This window comes from Haemaphysalis longicornis, unplaced genomic scaffold (genome assembly GCF_048455015.1).
Source record: "Haemaphysalis longicornis isolate Haplotype H1 unplaced genomic scaffold, Haemaphysalis longicornis Haplotype H1 scaffold_1, whole genome shotgun sequence".
NCBI classification, from domain to species: Eukaryota; Metazoa; Arthropoda; class Arachnida; order Ixodida; family Ixodidae; genus Haemaphysalis; species Haemaphysalis longicornis.
Genome location: NW_027526203.1, coordinates 307,043,723 through 307,062,220, shown reverse-complemented (window position 1 = coordinate 307,062,220; position 18,498 = coordinate 307,043,723).

Below are 18,498 nucleotides of genomic sequence, written 5' to 3'. Positions count from 1 at the left end.
GGGGCCGGGGAGGGTGGTCAAGTGTCATTTTGTGCTCTGTATCCCAAGGCAGAAAAAAATTTGAATCGGGGGCGGGGGGGTACGTTTGCCACCCACTGCAATCAAAATAAATAACTGATTGCTTTTATACAGCAGTGGAAGGCATGAATACATAATAAAGGTCCAGAGAAGATACAAGATGTTTTCATAAACACCGAGGCGAATCATACTACAGTATGCTAAAGTACGTTTCTCTAGTCACGAGTATAAGCTGGCGTTGACTTGAAGCACACACGCCAAGGGCTCGCCAACTTGCGTCAGATGGCAATGACATGAGCCCTCAGCGATCAGAGCCCTGCTAAGGCTATTTTGAAGTCAAATTTTGCCGCTAATGCCACCAGAATGACGTCACTTTCTGACGGGTTCTTGCGTCACATCCTGTTTATTTTTTGTTCCGCCGAAAGTGTTCCCTCCTCACACAGATGGCGCTAAGCCCCATGAGCAGCTTAAGAGCCACCATTTTCTGAACGTATGGGCTTCTATGGAAGCTTCGCTACCAGTTATATTTACTTTACCCAGGGGCCCTATTCTCGACTGCTCAAATTGCCGGCAATTCGCCTTGTTTTTTTTTTTTTTTCGTAAGCACGGCTACGCACGGCGCAAGCCATCAGTGACGTGCTGAGCCTATAGCTATGACGACATGCAGTGTAATTTGACGATTCACTCATAAAGGTTGCAACCAAGGTATCAAATATTGTGCAAGAAAGATATAAAAACACTTGGCATGTACTATAAAAATTAAGACGGTAGCTGAGGCTGACAATAAAAACACATTTCTGGAGGTCAAAATAGACGTCAACACCACAAGGCGATGGAGTAACGTTGATCCAAAAGCGAGCGAAAGGCGGATGTCGAGCTAAGGAACATCACACAATTTTTGTACCGTATCTATTTATTTATTTCAATCGCTTTTAAGTGCGAATGCACTTTATAAGCGACCCCAAACCATCCACCGCCGGCGGCGGCGTCGGCGGCGGCGGCGGCGTCCGCAGTCCTCCTCTCTCTATATAAAAAAAAACAGCATCCGGCGCCAGGTTTCGATCCCAGGACTTTGCGGCCGCAGCGCGACGCTCTACCGACTAAGCCACGGACGCGAAGCTGATATCAGTGTTAGTAACGCGCCTTATATCTTTAACGCATTCAAACTACGTCGTCAGCGGCGTGCGTTGGCGACTCAGCGGCGTTATAGCGGCTTGATAACTGCGTGGTGTACACGTGATACTACAAACCCGATGGAAGAGATGGAAGAGAAGGCGGCGAGGCGGTGGGCTGCGGGGGCCGAGCGCAAGCGCCGCAAGCGGGCCGACAACCGTGCATTCGCACTTTCACATTCTCCCCCTCGGGGAAATGCGGGGGAATTTTTTAGTAACATAGCTCGGCTCTCTGCTTCAATGCAAGCTTTGTTGCGTTATCACCTTCCCTGCAGCCACCGCCGCCACGCCATCGTCTGCTGCTATGTTACAAGTTTATGGCGTGATCAGAAAAAGACGGCCGCGACCATTGCTTGCATGACACATAAGAGCAGCGAAGCGCTACGCCTGATAACCGCGGAGCGCACCGATGTCGCCGATTCACTCATTCGTCAATCTCTACTTCAATCAGCGCTGTAATGAACCAAAGAGTCACTTTTCTTTGTTATTTTTCTCTTGAGTTCGATCATGTGACCCAACAGCTTACTAGGACGAGTTTGGACAAATGTCATGCATTGGGTTCTCTTTGTCATGGAGAGGCTTGTACTTCCCTCTTATGTTGCGATTACGCCAAACAAAATTTTTTCATTTTATTGCCAAACATGAAAGCAAAATACTGCACGTTATTTGTATGCTCTATGATCGCTGACTTGGAAACAGTTGAAACTATAATTTGTTTCGGTAGGAAACATGCTTTAAACAGCGTGCATGCGAAACTGCACCTGCTGGAAATTCGCGGTCATTTCGCGGCACCGAAAGCCGGGGCAATTTTTTGCCCTATTTTGCTTGTATTTTGCGACAAAATCAGCCGCCATTTTCAAGCTGTTACGTAGCATTAGGTCACTTTTACGCAGGCTGAAGTTGCCAATGCATGACGTAATCGTTCCCGCCAACTGTTTAAATTACGTCATGCCTTCTCAGCCAATCACAGAGAGGGCGTGTATTACAGGCATTATTGTTGTTGAATAGCAAAGACAGGCCTACGTTGTCATGTTTAGTGCTTTTAGTCTGGTTTTTTATTGCCGGCCAAGAATTATGCGCTTTCAGTAAAGAGAAATAAGGCAAGCTTTAGAACTGGTGCCCGTAAACGTCATAAAACGCCAAAGTGACGACAGCACACACAACCGCTTTGTCAACCGGAAGCACGTGACCAAAACTGAAAGCCAATCAGAAAAAACTTCCGGCAAATTGCCGGCAAACATGGTGAATTGCCGTGAATTTGTGCAGTCGAGGATAGGGCTCCAGAGCTGTTTACGCCGACACAAATCCGTCCTGCGTAGGCAGGAAACCCCAAAGCCTTAAAAAAAGCACACGTGGTTAGGGAGGTGCCAGGAATCGAAACCGGGATTTTTACGCTCTGATAGCGTTGGGTGATACCACTGGGCCACCTCAAAGGCCCGAGGGGTGCGGGTTGGCAGCGGTGGGAAACAATAACATGTGAAACCAATTGACAAGAAAAACAATGCTTCCCGTGCTCAGAATCGACCCTAGGTCCCTCGTGTTGCGAAACCGGTGTCTATCCGATTGAGCTATCTTCGCATCGAGGGCGAAGAGCATCCCCTTAGTGTTCATCGTGAAAAGAAGGGCGAAGAACCAACAACCAGGAGAAGCAAATACAACGGGGCGGAGCGCTGTTGTTGTTCCTTTGGGTTCGTAGCGCGGGCGTTGGCTTTGGACTTGGCCGTGGGTTCTAGCGCGTGCTAGCGCGGTCCACTTTGGGAGAGAGGTGAAAGCCTGCGGACGAAACGATCCGGGCCTGCCAGTCATGGAGAACCTTCAGCGGCAAGTTTGGAAATAAATGTGAGGTGATGGCCAATTGTGATCAAATGTAGCGCAGCAGAAACACACGGGACGGAAAGAATACACACGGACGGGCGCTCCCGTCCGTGTGTATTCTTTCCGTCCCGTGTGTTTCTGCTGCGCTACATTTGATCACTATGAATTACCAACTAGCCCAGTCTACAGCTTTACTGATGGCAAATGGAGCTGAAACTTGGCGCCTTACTAAACCTTACTTACGAAACTTGGCGCCTTAATTACCAAGGGGCCATGCAACGAATCTGGCCACGCAATTAGACGAAATCGACGATCGTTGGACTACCCGGGTGACAGAGTGGAGACCGAGAGACGGGTCTAGAAAAAGAGGAAGGCAAATTACTCGATGAAGGGACGAAATGAGGAAATTTGTGGGCGAAGAATGGACTCGAGTAATGCGGGACAGGAGCGGTTGGAAGCCAATAGGAGAGGCCTTCGTCCTGCAGTGGACCTAGTGGGCTACTGCTGCTGCTGCTGATGTTGATGCAACAGCTGGGTCTCCGACGAAGGGAGAGGGGGTGCCAGCTGTGCTGTTTCTCCAGCCTTGCACCTCTAGTGCAAGCTACGCTAATTTTTGACCTCAGTTGAGCGCACGAGACGCTTGATTGAAGGACAGAGGGACGCTACCAGGCGTTTTGTACCTGGAGTAATAACGTACGCTTAAAATGATGAATGCGACGCCTGCATAAACACACGTACACAATATGTGGCCATCATTAACAGCAAGAATGTCCACTTCCGGTCTAGAAAGGTAATTGAGTGTATTGGGAAGGGTTTGCTTCAGTATCTGCTGTCCGTGATGATGTGATCCTCCAAGGAGTCTGACATCGGTGTGCGTGTACATTTGTTTCCTGTAAATTTGCTAGGTCCAGAAAATCATCTCGTTCGCCCCGCTTAGCAGACCTGAAGCTACGGACGAGTTTATATCGACATATGTATCCTGCCTTTAACTATCGGTGTTCCAAAAATAGTTCCTTAGTGTGTGGGGAAAGAAAATTCGTATTTGCCCGAATGGCTTTCTTTTGCAGTGGTGCTATTTTATGCAAGTTTTGCGAAGTGATGTTTGCCTAGACTAAGGCACAGTTACTGAGATGTGAATGAAACAACTCCTGCGGTGTAAAAGTTTCTTTATGCCAGTGAGTAGGAAAGGACGAAATCTATATTTATGAATCTAGCGGCTTTTTGCGCTTTCGAGTACAGTCGGCAATAACGCTATAACGCCCGAGTGGCGTGCTCCGTCCCGTGCACGGGAGACACCTATAGTGATAACGCCTGGTTTGAGACCGGTAGAATGTGAGCATGCGCGGCCCGTATCAGCACTGTGGCTGTGTCCCTCCTCGCTGTGCCCGTCGCTTTGGCTTCTGTCTACCTTCTTTGACCGTAATAAGCGCTGCATGCCTGCGCTGCCGTGCCGGGAAACAAAAGCGGAGATTACCCGCCTTAGCGCGCGCTGTGCGAATTTTTCGTCTGCATTAGCTTTGGCACACAGCTGTTCATTGCGTTATCGTTCTGCCAATAGCTGCATAAGTACCGCGTGCACCACTATTCGGTTTCTAGGCTCCGCTTTGTACGTCACTGCTGACGGGCTAACGCCACAATACTTAATGAACTGTGCAAGCGAACACGGACCGATATCTAGTCACCCTGAACACCGGCCCCGATGCGTTTTCGGCGATTGTTGTTCGTTTTTTCACACACAGAAAGAAATCTCCTGTCCAAATTGCGTAGGGCGTCGAAAAAATTAATCGTTGCACGTAGTTAAACACACCCACCGCAGTACTAACAATCGCTAATCTCCACTATTGTTTCCCGGCCCGGCAGTGCAGGCAGCGCTTCTCACGCCGAAAGAAGGTACGGAGGGCAAGGTGACGGGCACAGCGACAAGGAAAACAGCCATCGCGCAGATGCGGGCCGCGCATGCTCACATTCTACCTGTCTCAAACCAGGCGTTATCACTAGATGTCTCCCGCGCAGACTGGAGCACGCCGCTCGCGCATTATAGACAAGTCTTTTGCCGACTGTACAATGCTTTCACATGCTCGTTCAAAGACGTGCACTGTAAAAACGAATACATGGGTTTTCCCCCCCACCCTTTACCCTACTCATTTTATACGGGCCTAAAGCCATGCTATCAGATACCACCACTATCGTAGCTGAAGTGCAAAAAAGTGCACCTTTAGTTTTTGATTAAGGGTTGGGTGGTTTCTCTGGGACCACTCTCGGATTTCGTAACATGTTGAACATGACACATATAGTCTCTAAATTTTTACCGGAAACAAAGTGCAGTGATCGGCATATATAAACAACTTACAATTTGTCTGTATGCATGTAATGTAATTTGTGTAAGAAACGGCAGAACGTTAACACTTCTGAACCTAGTTATCGCGGGCGTAAGCAAAGACTGCACACAGTGTTTTGTGAAAGTTTGCCTTTGTTCGAGATTTCGCATCCTTCCTTCTAGCTTTATCTACTGTATGATTAGATTAATCCTTTCGCTGCGCTAAAGGACACGCACAGACAGTCCAGCCGGCGTGTCACTGATGGCGAGACTGATACCCCTGTTACACAGGCAGTTGCAACGGCCGCTAACGCAAACGGCAGTTGAATATGGTTGAATGCCGTAACGGCCGTGGGAGCTGAACGGTGGTGGCTGTGCTCACACGACACTTTCCATGTTCAGTTCCGCTTGGGTGATTTTTGAATTTTACCTCTCGAATTAAAAAAAAAAAAACATTTCTTCAATTATTTTCTGCCTTTCATGTTTCACTGTGTACTTTTTTTACTCTTCGCAACATTTTTTTGTGACAGTTCCAGAGAACCTCAATTAGCCGACGCAATCCGATCCATGGCGTTGCAAATGGATCGGATGGGAACGCCCCTTTTCTAAAACTCGCTGCGCGCGAGCGCGTTGCGTGTGGGTTCCCCTAACTTAATTCTTGGGGCCCCCGACGCCGGGTTCTCCTATTCTAAAGCTGCCTAATGAATGCGGCAAGTAAGGATGCTGTTGTGAACGTGACACGTGTTAGGGATGTGGTGACATTTGTAAATACTTATCACTGGATTATTGATGAAAGCTCGGTGGAGGGGTGTTGTTGTTTAAGAGATTGTTTAAGAGATTGATGTTTGAATCTCCACCGACTACAAGGCGGTAATCAGTTTCACCTGCATAGGACAGTAAACCGTCAAAGAATGCTAAAAAGCAGGGAGGCTACCAGAGGTCGGGCGATATAAAACAGCAGTTGTTTTTATTGGTTGCTATGTAAAAAATGTCGCAATTTCCAGTGCTAACACATAGACATTGATAATTTCGTATGATTGGCGCCTAGACTGAATTTTAACACCACCCTTTTTACCTTCCTGGCGGTTCAGGAAAAAGTTGGTGTATTGAGGCAGTACAAAGTAATCTTCGTCATTATTCTACCACGTTTCGGTAAGCATTAATGCATCGAAGTTAGTGTGAGATGAATCCGAAATTTGTGCTTTTTTATCGCAATGAGCAAGCGTTCATGTGAAACAGTTTAAGAATTTTTGTTAGGTTGTTATGTTTGACGACGCATGTTACATTTCAGAGGAAATACACCTCTGAACATGATTCAGCGGACAGCTGCATTGCAATCTTGCGCAATTTTCGCAACAGATAGCTATCATATGTTAAGTGTCGGTCCGGCGCGCAAAACCACCTCCATGTCGTGTCAAACAAACTTCCAGTTTTGTCCACGTTTGCGTGTCACAGCTATTCTCTAATATATTTTTCACAGCAGGGCCCAAGTACTCTTCGATACAAACCAGGAAGTCAATAGAAAAGCTGAGAACTGCGGTTGTCAGCCGTTTGTTTTGGGCCATTTAAGGCACTTTATCTCGCTTTTCTCGGCGCTTGAAGTGCACAACATTGTTTGTTTTTCCTCCATGTTTTGCTGAAACCCTCTTAAACGTCGATAACCGTGACCGTTATGGCTTCACCAAGCGTTTCGCCTATTTTTTTTTTTTTTCAAGTACCTGCTTTGTTCATCATTTTCGTTTGCTCACTTCCTTTGATTTCAGGTTTCGGTTTCGTGTGTACTTTTCAGATTTGAGAAGGCTTGCTTGCCATTTGGCCAGGTCATTTTCTGGAAAAGCTGCATTCCGAAGGGCTACGTTCTCTTTTCTTTTTCTTTCCAGGTGTTTGTTTCCGTCTAACCCGCCGCGGTGGCTCAGTGGCTAAAGCGTTGCGCAGCACGAGGTCGCTGGTTTGATTCCCGGCCGCGGCGGCCGCTTTTCTGATGGAGGTGAAAAGCAAAAACGCCCGTGTGTACGAGATTTCGGCGCACGTTAAAGATCCCCAGGTGGTCAAAATTAATCCGGAGCTCGACATGTAGGTGGCGACAGCGTCGCGCTGCTAGTGTGGATGCTCCGCTGAGCGGCCCGTAAGAATGCACACTGTGGGCGCGCTTCGTGCCTTTTTCCCGCCGTATGTGCGCACGAAAGGTGCAAACACGAGTGGTATGCTGTAGTTCGGTTCCTCAACGTTCAATGTATAGCATGGAAGCGGCAGTCAGTTTTCATTACTACGCCAAAAAAAAGCGACGGCTCATCGGGAATCTCAGAATGGCCGTAATTGTGACAATGAACTTGTAGGCTGTGGCTCGTAGCAAGCTCGATCTTTCCAGACTATGGCTTTGAGCCTTCAATAAAAGCATAAATAGAAACAAATCAGGAAGCCTCGATCTCTGAAATTCAGTTTACAACGGCAATCTCAATCGCTTTCACTGGTAGCATGACGCATTCTTGCATTTGTGGGATGCCCTGAAATGGTAACACTACTTAAATGCCCCGAAATTCTTTCTAAGAGCTTACGATATTTTTTGTGTGTTCACAAGGCAACATAAGATTACTGAATTTTGATCAGTGCAGAGATAAAAATGTAACCGCTCTAACGGGTCTTTTAAATGAAATTTTAGCGACTCTGAAGGAAGGTTTGATGAATAACGGTTTCGGATCACTTATTTACGGCTTTCGTCACAAGTGAACTTGCAGTACAATCAACCTCTCATGTTTAGCTAGGTTTTCGCAAAGTGACAAGCAGGTTTACAGTGTGCAAACCAAGCTTTTGGGACCTCACAGTGAGCACAAATTTTATGTTACGGCTGCTCTGTTGACCATTTGCGTTCCTTTTAAAATCTAACAGGTGCCTGCAACAGCGAGATGTGTTTGCATTCTTGCGTATAAGGTCGGTTACGAACCCTAAAGATGGCAATAAATGAAGTTGCGCTGTTGCAGATGTAGTAAAACATTTCCTTTTTATTTCTCGTTGCGAATCAGCGCAACGGGTTCCCGGTAACTACTTTGTTTTGTAAACTGAATAACGCTCTTGTCTTGGCATTTACTGCTTGAGGATTGGTTAAAAAATAAAATTCTGTGCATTTCGTTTTTTTTTCGCGAAAGAGGGGGAGGGGGGGTCCTGTCAACGTTGCAAGAGCAGCGAGAAGAGAATGCATGTAACGCGAAAAGCCAAACTATGGTTATCACTATTACTTACAATCGAGACTACACTAGGCGTCGTGTTCTGTAGCGGTGAAAAAGCAGTATTTTAATACGTATTTTCAAATCTGATTAACCCCCCTTTGGTCCGAGATTGTCCAGGAATTGTGGCTCGCCTTTTTCAAAATATTATTGAAAGCAAGCATTGTGGGAAAAAATTTAAAAAAGTACAGTGAGTCATGGCACACACCCCTCACACATGTGGGCAACAACGTGCATTATATTACGCGTTTTCTCCTCTTTCTTTAAACTTAGGTCCACCTTAAGATATTAAGACGTGACCATATTAGGCATTTGGTTATGCTGAGTGAGACACGTTTCTGGACAAGGTGATTCATGTCGGTATGTGAAAATGACACACGGAATGCCACATAACAGACGCAAACTCACAACTGCTTAATTTTACCGAAAAATCCCCCTAAATACTCTTGCGCATCCATAGAAACGTATTTTAAATAATACGTAAAATTAGCAACTCGATACAGTTGAATAAATGTTTATTCCTCCTCCTTAGTATAAACAACGACTGTCCAAAAATGGTATTTATTTTAGAAAAGACACGGGAAGGACACGATCACACAGGCGCTTGCGGGTGTAAAATACGTGTCCGGTAATGTATGGGCGATAGCGCACGGATAGTGTACAGTGTAAATGTTTTTGTTTGTTTCTTCTTTCTATAAGGACACAGCGCAATTTTACAATGGTGTGGAATTTGCTCGCGTATGCACAGGTCTTGTCGCTTCTTACCCGTTTCGCGTACTAAACTTTTATCCTTTAAATAATCACCACGCCACCTTCAAAAAGCACCCTTCGACGTTTCCGAAACGGCAGACGACTGCACTGAACAATAAGAAAAGTGCAATGTGTGGAAGCAATGTTTATAACACGTTTCACACTCAAGTGGTGACCACGGCGAAGATGTTTCGTGGAATTAAACCAGCGCATTAACCCACAACGGCCGCTGATTATTGCGTTTCTAAAGGAAATGCGCAAGCAGAGGTAACTATGTCATTGCTTACTGCCAAACGAGCACACATATTGGTTGTTCTGTCGTGTGCAGCACGCGTCTCGCGCCGCACGCAATGTGAAAGAGCAGACGACGCGAGAGCGCCATCCACACTAGGAGCGGTTCGTCCCGCCGCCGCCAGGGGCCGACTGTGTTCGCGCTCGGGGCGAATAGCGCGCCTCATCGCCTGCGTTGCGTCGGCGCGTTAAACCCTACAATCAATCCATCTGTTTCCGTCTATAGGGTAACCTCAAGAGAACGGTTCGCAACGTCGAGGCCCTTGCTTATGAAGACCATGCTTCACAATCTCGCCAAGTCCCGTGCGGAAGCTTCTCTCCTCCGTTCGAGAATTACGCTCTACAGCATCCTTGAAGTTTTTCAGTCAAGATTTTAATTCTTATTTTAACTCTAGGAACAGCAATATCCTTAGACATCTACAAAGCTCCTTGGTTCTGTTAAGGAGCAAGTGTTATGTGCCTTACGGGGAAAAAAGTCCGACGTTATGAGCAGATGATGCCCCGAAATTTCACGTGCGCTATTCCGCGTGCGTGCGTAGAACACGGCTTTGGAACCAAAGGTAGAGTGCTTTTGTAGGTCATTCCGTCGCTTCGCGGTGTTTTGAGCGAAAAGAAATGGAAGAAAACTCTAGGTATATTAATTCAGAATACATTAGGATAGTTTTAGCTTACGTTTAGGTTGGTTTTAGGTTGGGTCTAAGCTAGGTAATGTTACTCTAACTCAGGTTGGGTTATGGCAGAACTTCCTTTTAAGGTGCTGCGATGGAGCGACCTGCAAACAAACTGTCCCGGAACGAAATGATACCAAGGGGATGAAATAAAAATATCTTGGGGCACTTAATTCTTCTTACGTGCTTTGAAGGCGATGACCTGGAGCACTATTGTGATGGGTATATTTTATGTACACGTCCACACGTCAGCCACGCTATTTTTCGTGTTTAATCCATTTTAATCCACATTAATGAATCGTAATCCATTTTAATCTACCATATTCCACCTTATCCCATCTTAATCCACTTTATCCCATCTTAACCCACCATAATCCATCTTAATCTAACTTAATTTGCCTCAGTCTACTCTAATTCATCTTAATTTACCCTAATCTATGCTATACCACCTCGCCATTTGATCAGCTTAATTCCTCTTAATCCATAATAAAGGTACACTGAAGTAAAAAAACAAGTAGCTCTAGAATCTAGAATGATCCGTCTCTGCAGCAACTTCATATAAATACCTCGGTGTTCACTTCACTTCAAACCTGTCATGGGTTTCCCATATCACCGCCATTTGCGTCAAGGCCTCGCGATCGTTGGGGTATTTAAGAAGAAACTAAAAAAAAAGAATGCCCCCAACAGCGTACGAAAGCTGGCCTACGTTACTTTTTACCGTCCTCAACTGGAATTTGCTAGCCCTATATGGTCGCCTCACCAAAAATATCTTAACAATATGCCTGAAGTCGTGCAGAATAGAGCAGCACGCTTTATTACTTCCGATTATAAAAATTCTCATAGCGACACCCAGATTAAACATGATAATGATATCACCTTACTTGATACACGACGTTCCCTTGCACTTCTGTGCTCGTTTCACAGGTACATTTATGGTAATGGCTGTCACCCCTTCCTCTTGAAAGACCATTGCGCATGAAAAACGTTTACATAACAATCTCAGGTACTCGCGCATTTTCGGTCATACATTCACTTTCAATAGTTCTGCCCTCCCACGTGCCATCTGTCTGTGGAACGATTTGCCCGATAACATCGTTTCCATATCAAACCATGCCTCCTTCCACCACCTTGTAACCAGTCATTTCTTAGGAAATTGTTCACCGACTTTTTGTTGTCTGACGTATTTTTGTGAAGTATTTGTGAAGTTGCATTTTGTATACACTGCACCTTATAATCTATGGTTACGTCGTGGCAGTGTATATTTTGTCCTTGTGTTTTCGTGCCTCATGTTCGAAATGCAGTGTTAGCCTCACCTGGTGCATATTATGTTTAGTTTCTCTTGTATTGCTTTTAGATTGCGGCGCACGTTAAAGATCCCCAGGTGGTCAAAATGAATCCGGAGCCCTCCCCTACGGCGCGCCTCATCGCCTGCGTTGCGTCAGCGCGTTAAACCCTACAATGAATCTTGTATTGCTTTTACTATTGTTTGCCTCCCCTTACGCTATGCCCCTACGGGGGCCTGTAAGGTTTTGTAAATAAATAAATAAATAAATAAATAAATAAATAAGCCCACTGAAAACACGAACGCACCACTCATTACGTGGCTTTTTTAAAAATAAGGTAGAAAATAGCGAAATCGTGAAACCAGGTGCCACCGCCACGGGATATACCGCACACCTTGCACCGGAAGACGTTAAAACATCTGGCGTGCGAAACGTCTTTCCTGGCCGCCGCTGGATGGCGCTACTCATTCATATTTGGGGCGGTGGTTTCGCTTTTCATGGAAGCGTGCTAGCTACACACGAGCGGCTGGTCCGACGCCAACATTCGTGCGGCCCCAAAAGGACAATATGTTTTGCTTCAACAAAGCGTCAATACTGATCATGGGACCCATGAAGGATAATTTTTCTTAGTGGTCCGCAGCTGCAAAGGACATGGGAGTTCGGAAAAGCAGGACTGATTTGACCGCAACTGACCAAACTGCTCGGCAAGGGGTAGCGTTGCATTCGGCTGCTTCTATTCCGCTATACATCACCGCTGCCTCGCTTGCTTCCGGTTTATCGTGACGCAAACAGCGGCTGCAGTCGCTGTCTGCGTCACGTTTGATCAGTGTTTGATTGGCGATTTGTCAGAAGTTAAGGCGCATCTTCCGGCACTGAATCAATGCTAAAATGGCTATGGAAAAGCCAGACTCTCCTTTGAAACCGGCTAGCTGGCGCCTTCAGTGTCTCTTTAATCCATCTTAATCCTTATTACTCTCAATGTACCATTCTACATCTTAATAAACCTTGAGTTCTACCATAGTCCAGCTTAATCCATATTAATACATCCTAATCCACCTTAATCCCACCTTACTAATCATTGGTATCAATCATTAATTGATGATTACTTCATCATAATTTCTTTTATTCCGGAAAAATTATTTCAATTGACGCTAATTAATTTTAATCATACATTACTAATCATTGGTATCAATTGCTAACCAATAATTAATAACTTTGATAATCATAAATTATCTCTTGCATGCGGCTGGCATGCTTTGGTTCGCCTGTAGCATTCCTTGGTTCACTTGGGGTTTTTGAGGGCGGGGTCATTCGAGGTCAACCTTCTAATGAGACAAGGATTTTCGCTTTAAAATAAAAACAAGACACTAGCACAAGCTTTTCGTGGCTCCACGAGATCGAGTGACGCATGGCTCAATATCTGCATGGCTCAATAGCGCACTAGGTGAATTGGTCAATTTACCTGGTGTTCCATGGCGCTGTCAGGGGATTCCACGACCCATGGCTGCATAGCGCGCCAGCCAAAGCCGTCAGCTTGGCTGGTGCTCGTTGGAGGTGCAGAAGTGACGTGCACGGTGTGTTGGGATGGAAGGTGCTTCAGCGGCAGTTTCTACGCCCGCTAAGCGCTGTCGACCAAGCAAGTCCGCCAACAAGGCCGAAGCGAAGGAGGAGTACAATGCCAGCAGAAGAAATAATGCGTGCGCATTCAAGCCACGTAAGCAGACTTAAGTGCCACGGGGAATTTTTTGTCTACCTGAGAATCTACTGATCTTGAAATGGTGCATATTGACCACTAATTTACTCTAAATGCACATCCAAGTGATGAGACGTCTAACCCTCGTGTCATCAAACGATTATGTATCGAATTCGGGACCTGAATTTTTTGCACACGCAGAACAAAAAGATTCAGGGAACTTGAATCGCGAAGCTGTGGTAGGTGAGCATTGTTGGACAGATACTAGTTGATTTTCACTATCATTGTTTATTTGCACAGTTGCGGTGCTAGTAATCGTCGTCATATGTATTGAAGAGGTCGTCTTCTTCTTCGCGGCAAGTGGTGGATGCAAAGTCATCCTCAGCATTGTAGACTTCCACCAGCTCTTCGTCATAGACTCGAGGCAGCGGTGGCGGGATCTGCAAGTCGTCTCGGGAAGGATTGGCACACTCGTAGCCATGTCTCCAATTATCCATAATGGCTTCTAGAGAATGCCGTGGCCGGGGTGACCTCTCCCAAGCAGGGTGTCTTTTCATATTTAGCATTAGCGCTGGAGTTCTTTGTTTTTGTATACACGGTAGCGCTTGACGACAGCGGTGGAGTTTTTTTATTTTTTATTTTTTACTAGAGCCACTGCGCGTGCCGCAGAAGCTCGGCGGTCGCCGCGAGGCACGCGCTAAGGAGCGCTCGGCATTTTTTTTTTTTTTTTTGTACTCGGCGTTTTCTGGGTATTTTTTTCTTGCAATGGCGAACTTACGGTCAGTAACAACAGCTGCGCTGTTAAAACGCACGGCACCCTAGCCATAAACAGCTCCGCTGTTATGTTTGCTCAGTCGTTCGTCACATACGCGGGAAAGTGGGCTCAGACATAATGGGCGTTCTCTGAATGCAATGGAACTGGAGCCGATTTTAGATAAAGAGACATGAAACGCAAGAAACTCATGAAGAGCGTTGTGCACCTTCAAAAATGCACGCACACTCGTTAAAACCGTAGAAAATTTCTATTTAGGCGTTTCAAATAATGGCGTTGTTTTGACGCTGTGCTCTTTTGTAGTCCCCGTTCTGTCGCTGTGCTGCTACGACGCGTGCCCCTTCCCTCGTTTTCTTCCCGCGCACTGTTTTGTCGTTCGCTGCTGTATCACGCCCCCGGCTCCCTGGTGGTGTTCCGCGTAAGCGAGTACGTAGAACGTCTGCGTTTCCCTTGAAAAAAAAAAAAAAAAAGACGTAAATAAGGTGCCTGATGCCCCCCCCCCCTCCTCCTCTCCTCCCCTCCTCCTTCCAGATATTGCGTTTTTGCCTCAGACGTTGAAACATGTTGCTGTCTGCTCACCGAGTAATTTTGTGGCTATCCGAGATGATGGTGGCGACTACGGGAAATAAGAGCGCAACAAATGATAAAACTGAAACAAAGGCAGGAAATGGTGGGGCGATATTAAACGAACGTAATGGCCTCTAACGTCTGTATACCTCTCGGCAGGTTGTGGCCCCACCAACGAGTCTGAAAGCAATCTCCCACTGTTTCAAATCGGGTCACTCTTCGCGGCTCTTGATTTACCTGTTCTTGCATAAAGCAATTTAATTTTTTCTAGCTGAGTAGCGTGCCGGGATTACGAAATTGTTATCATGCAGCTCGGAATTCTCCGAGCACAATAGAGGCATCGTCTGCAAATCAATGCTATCTAGCTATCTTACGTGGTATTCCTGTAATTACCTCGCTATCCAGTGGTCAGTCTCCCACGTGCGAGTGATGAAAAAAAAAAAAAACCGAACAATGCGGCAGACGCATCATTGCTCGCCCTCTACAAGCACAAGCGGATATCGACGTTAGCCGAGATTTGTTGGAACGCCTATTCGCTGCACCACCGATGTTCATGTGTAACGCAAATAGATCTGCGCGCACATTTTGGGTTAATCATCTCTGGGTCGCGCTATATCTGTAACGCGTACTGCCAATTTAAGTAGCGCGGACACTTGAGGCATTGCCAGAACCTTCAGGTCGTGTGTGGATATGGATAGCGCAAGCCATGAATTCGTGGCATGGTCTTGCTGGCACGAAGTCATGTATATGTAATCAACTTCGGGATAATTCAAAAACGCACAGCCTACAGGGAACAAACATGGAAGATTACATAAAAAGAACTAGAACATTGTCTTGATAGCTTATCGCTAGTGTCGTTTCTATGCAAAAGCACCCCAAGATTTGGTAAGCACACTTCGTTTCAAATATATGCATCGATGCCGCAGTAAGTCACAGCAGCCAGTTAGTTTGTGTCGTGGATGTGTCCGCATAGGAGGAAAAAGAAATGAGTGCCTTTTTTCCGTGTGCGGCATATATCATGCAGGTTGCGTTGATATGCAATGTGGTGTTTTAATACCTCATTGTATCGACCAGATTGTAGGGGAAATTCCGAAGGTGGAGTAAGTTTCTACGAACGAAAGCTCGACACCCACCTAAAATGCAGCCGTACGGCTACAAAAAGAAAAAAAAAATCTGTACAGCTTTCTCGGAAACCTCACAGTTGAAGGATGATTCGCCTTGGTCCATGCAGATGATTTTTTTTTAAATTGCGGAGTTTCCGAGAAAGCTGTATCGCTTACCGTTGTCCATGCGGCTGCATTTCAGCTGTGTGTCAAACTTTCCTTCGTACCTCATGGTATACTTCCTTGCTGCGAAGTCACTTATTCCCTTTTCCTTTTTTTAATTTCGCCGCAGTAATATCACGATGTACTTCCCTCTGCTGCAATTTCCAGTTTTGTTCTTTTCATCAGTAATTTTTTTAACAGTATGATTGAGGAGAGGACGTTACATCAAAAATAAACTCATTCGCAGACTCGGCGATAAAACTTCGCAGTCTATTGCGATAAAACGTCATGCACATATGTGAATACTCAAAGTTAATCGGAATTGGCATGCTTCCTGCCGTAAACTAGGAGTTCAAGTTACTGGACGCCACCGCATATGCAACAATTAAAGTGCACTAATAAATACTTAGAACATGTATGCATACGCAACATGTCCTGTGTGAAGAACACACACAGGACAGATTGAAGAACCCAACCGTTTTCATAAAAGTAACCAAGATAGTAAACTAAGCAGAAGTACTGTTACGGCTGAGGGCAGTTAAGTACATTACGTAAAAGCGTAAAGAGGTCGCCTGCCGGTACCACATACGTATAAGCGGTTATTACTACGTAAAAACAGTTGCAGACAACGTGAAGGAAAATTATGCGAGGCAAGTACAGCATGCCGAATCTTCAACTATCTCGCCTGAGAACTGAATTATCAGTATGCTAATCAAGAAAGTGAGGTGTTTTTCGTTCATGCTGCCTTTCTGGAATCCCCGAATGCAGCGCCCTCAGCGTCTTCCCCACTAGCTTTAGTTTACAAGAAATTTCGAGAGATCATTGGTCAGGGCGGAATTCTGATTGAGCTATTTGGTATATGCTAGACATCAGCGCCGTGTCTGCGCTTCACTCCTGCCCGTTTGCTTTGTCGTTCGCCTTGGTTTTGCGACACCAACTAGCCCAACAACATGGCGTACTGACATTCGTCTTGTGTTTCGCTGTAGTCCCCATGAGCGCAATTCCGAGATTTGTTGGTTTAAAAAAATGCCCCTTTCGCGTTCGTTTCGAATCGTGGCGTAGTTGCGGTTGCGCGGCACCTGATATGCAAACCAACGCTTCGCCTTGTTGTTTTGCATCGCATCCGGGTTGTCTGTCTTTAAACCAACAGGGCTAGCTCAAATGGACTCCTTGAAATGCACATCAAACGGACAAAAATGAGAGGTGAATAGCAGGTCGACATGCTCTGTTGTCTCCTCCTGAACAAGCAGTTTTGAGGGAGTAGACAAAGTCGTGGTCTATAGATTGTGGATGAAGACATTGATCGAAACGCCACCCTTTCAACAGCGGAGCTGTGTAAGCTTTCAGTTCCGCCGTGGAGTGTTTGCAGAAAACTATGATCGGCGAAGTGGAGAGGGTAAAAATGCTAGGCTAAGAGGTGTGAGGGAAAGTGGCGAGGAGGCAAGGAGCACACGCGCAGGTAAAGAGAGCACGCGCCTCAAGAAAAAAAAGCTCTAGGGAGGCCCCGGGTATCGAACCCGGGACCTTTACGCAGTGAAACCGGCAACCTAACCAGTGGGCCACCCCAAAGGACCGAGTGGTACGGGGTTAGCAGCGGCGGGAAACAATAACATGTGCAGCCAATTGGAAAGAAAAAATGTGTGTTGGAAGGGAGTGCGCAATACCTAGAGGGAAAAAAAAGGCCAGATATGAATTTTCGCAAGTATTGGAGCCGAATGGGTTAATTTTGAAGTCGAAACACATAAACAAACCTAACAACGATTTAGGCGCCCATAGCGTACAAAAACCATTCCATCTCGCCTTCCCAGGCCACCTCATTACGAGACGTGAAGGCAAATGCTCAGATGGGTTTGGGAGGCTGGAATAGAACGAAAAAGCGATAACTTAACCCCCCAAATTAAACGCAACAGAAAACAACTAAAAGACCGCCGCCTCATTAAAAAAAAAACAGAGACGAACCAGGGGAAAAACGCTTCCCGTGGTCGGAATCTACCGTGGGTCCCTAGCGTTATGAAACTGGGTTCTGTGCGATTGCGTTCATGGCGTGATCTCTGGCGTGCTATCCTCTTCGCCAGTTCTCGTGCGTTCGCGCCTAAAGTGGGGAGTACAGACGCCGAGTTCGCGCTACAGACCAAGAGTTCGCGAAGCCGCTTGCCGCGGGTTCTAGCGCGTGCTAACGCGGTCCGCTTTGAAAGGAGAGATGTGAAAGGCTGCGGACAATACGATGCGGGTCTGCCAGTCATGGAGAACCTTCAGTGGCAAGTTCGGAAATCCATGTGAGGTGCGACGGCCGGGTCTTCGACGAAGGAAGAGGGGCCGCCAGCTGTGTTGTTTCTCCAGCTCTGCACCAGCTAGTGCAAGCTGCGCCAATTTTTATGCATACTTTAAATACAATTCTTTATTCATACTTTAAAAAAGTATGCATAAAGAATAACAAAAGCCGCATAGAATAAAAAAAAAGGTTACAGCACATCACGGCGAAAAAAAAAAAAAAAAGACCGCGTATCTGCTTATTTCGCTGCAAATGTCGTCAAAAGACGAAATTCTTCTGGCGCCCCTGCCCCGTAAATGCTAGCTCCTCTTCTCTTACCCGTCCCCACCCACGCTCTTCCCGTCCCGTCTGGCTTCTCCCACGATAAACAGTGGAGTTTGCTCAAGTCAATTCA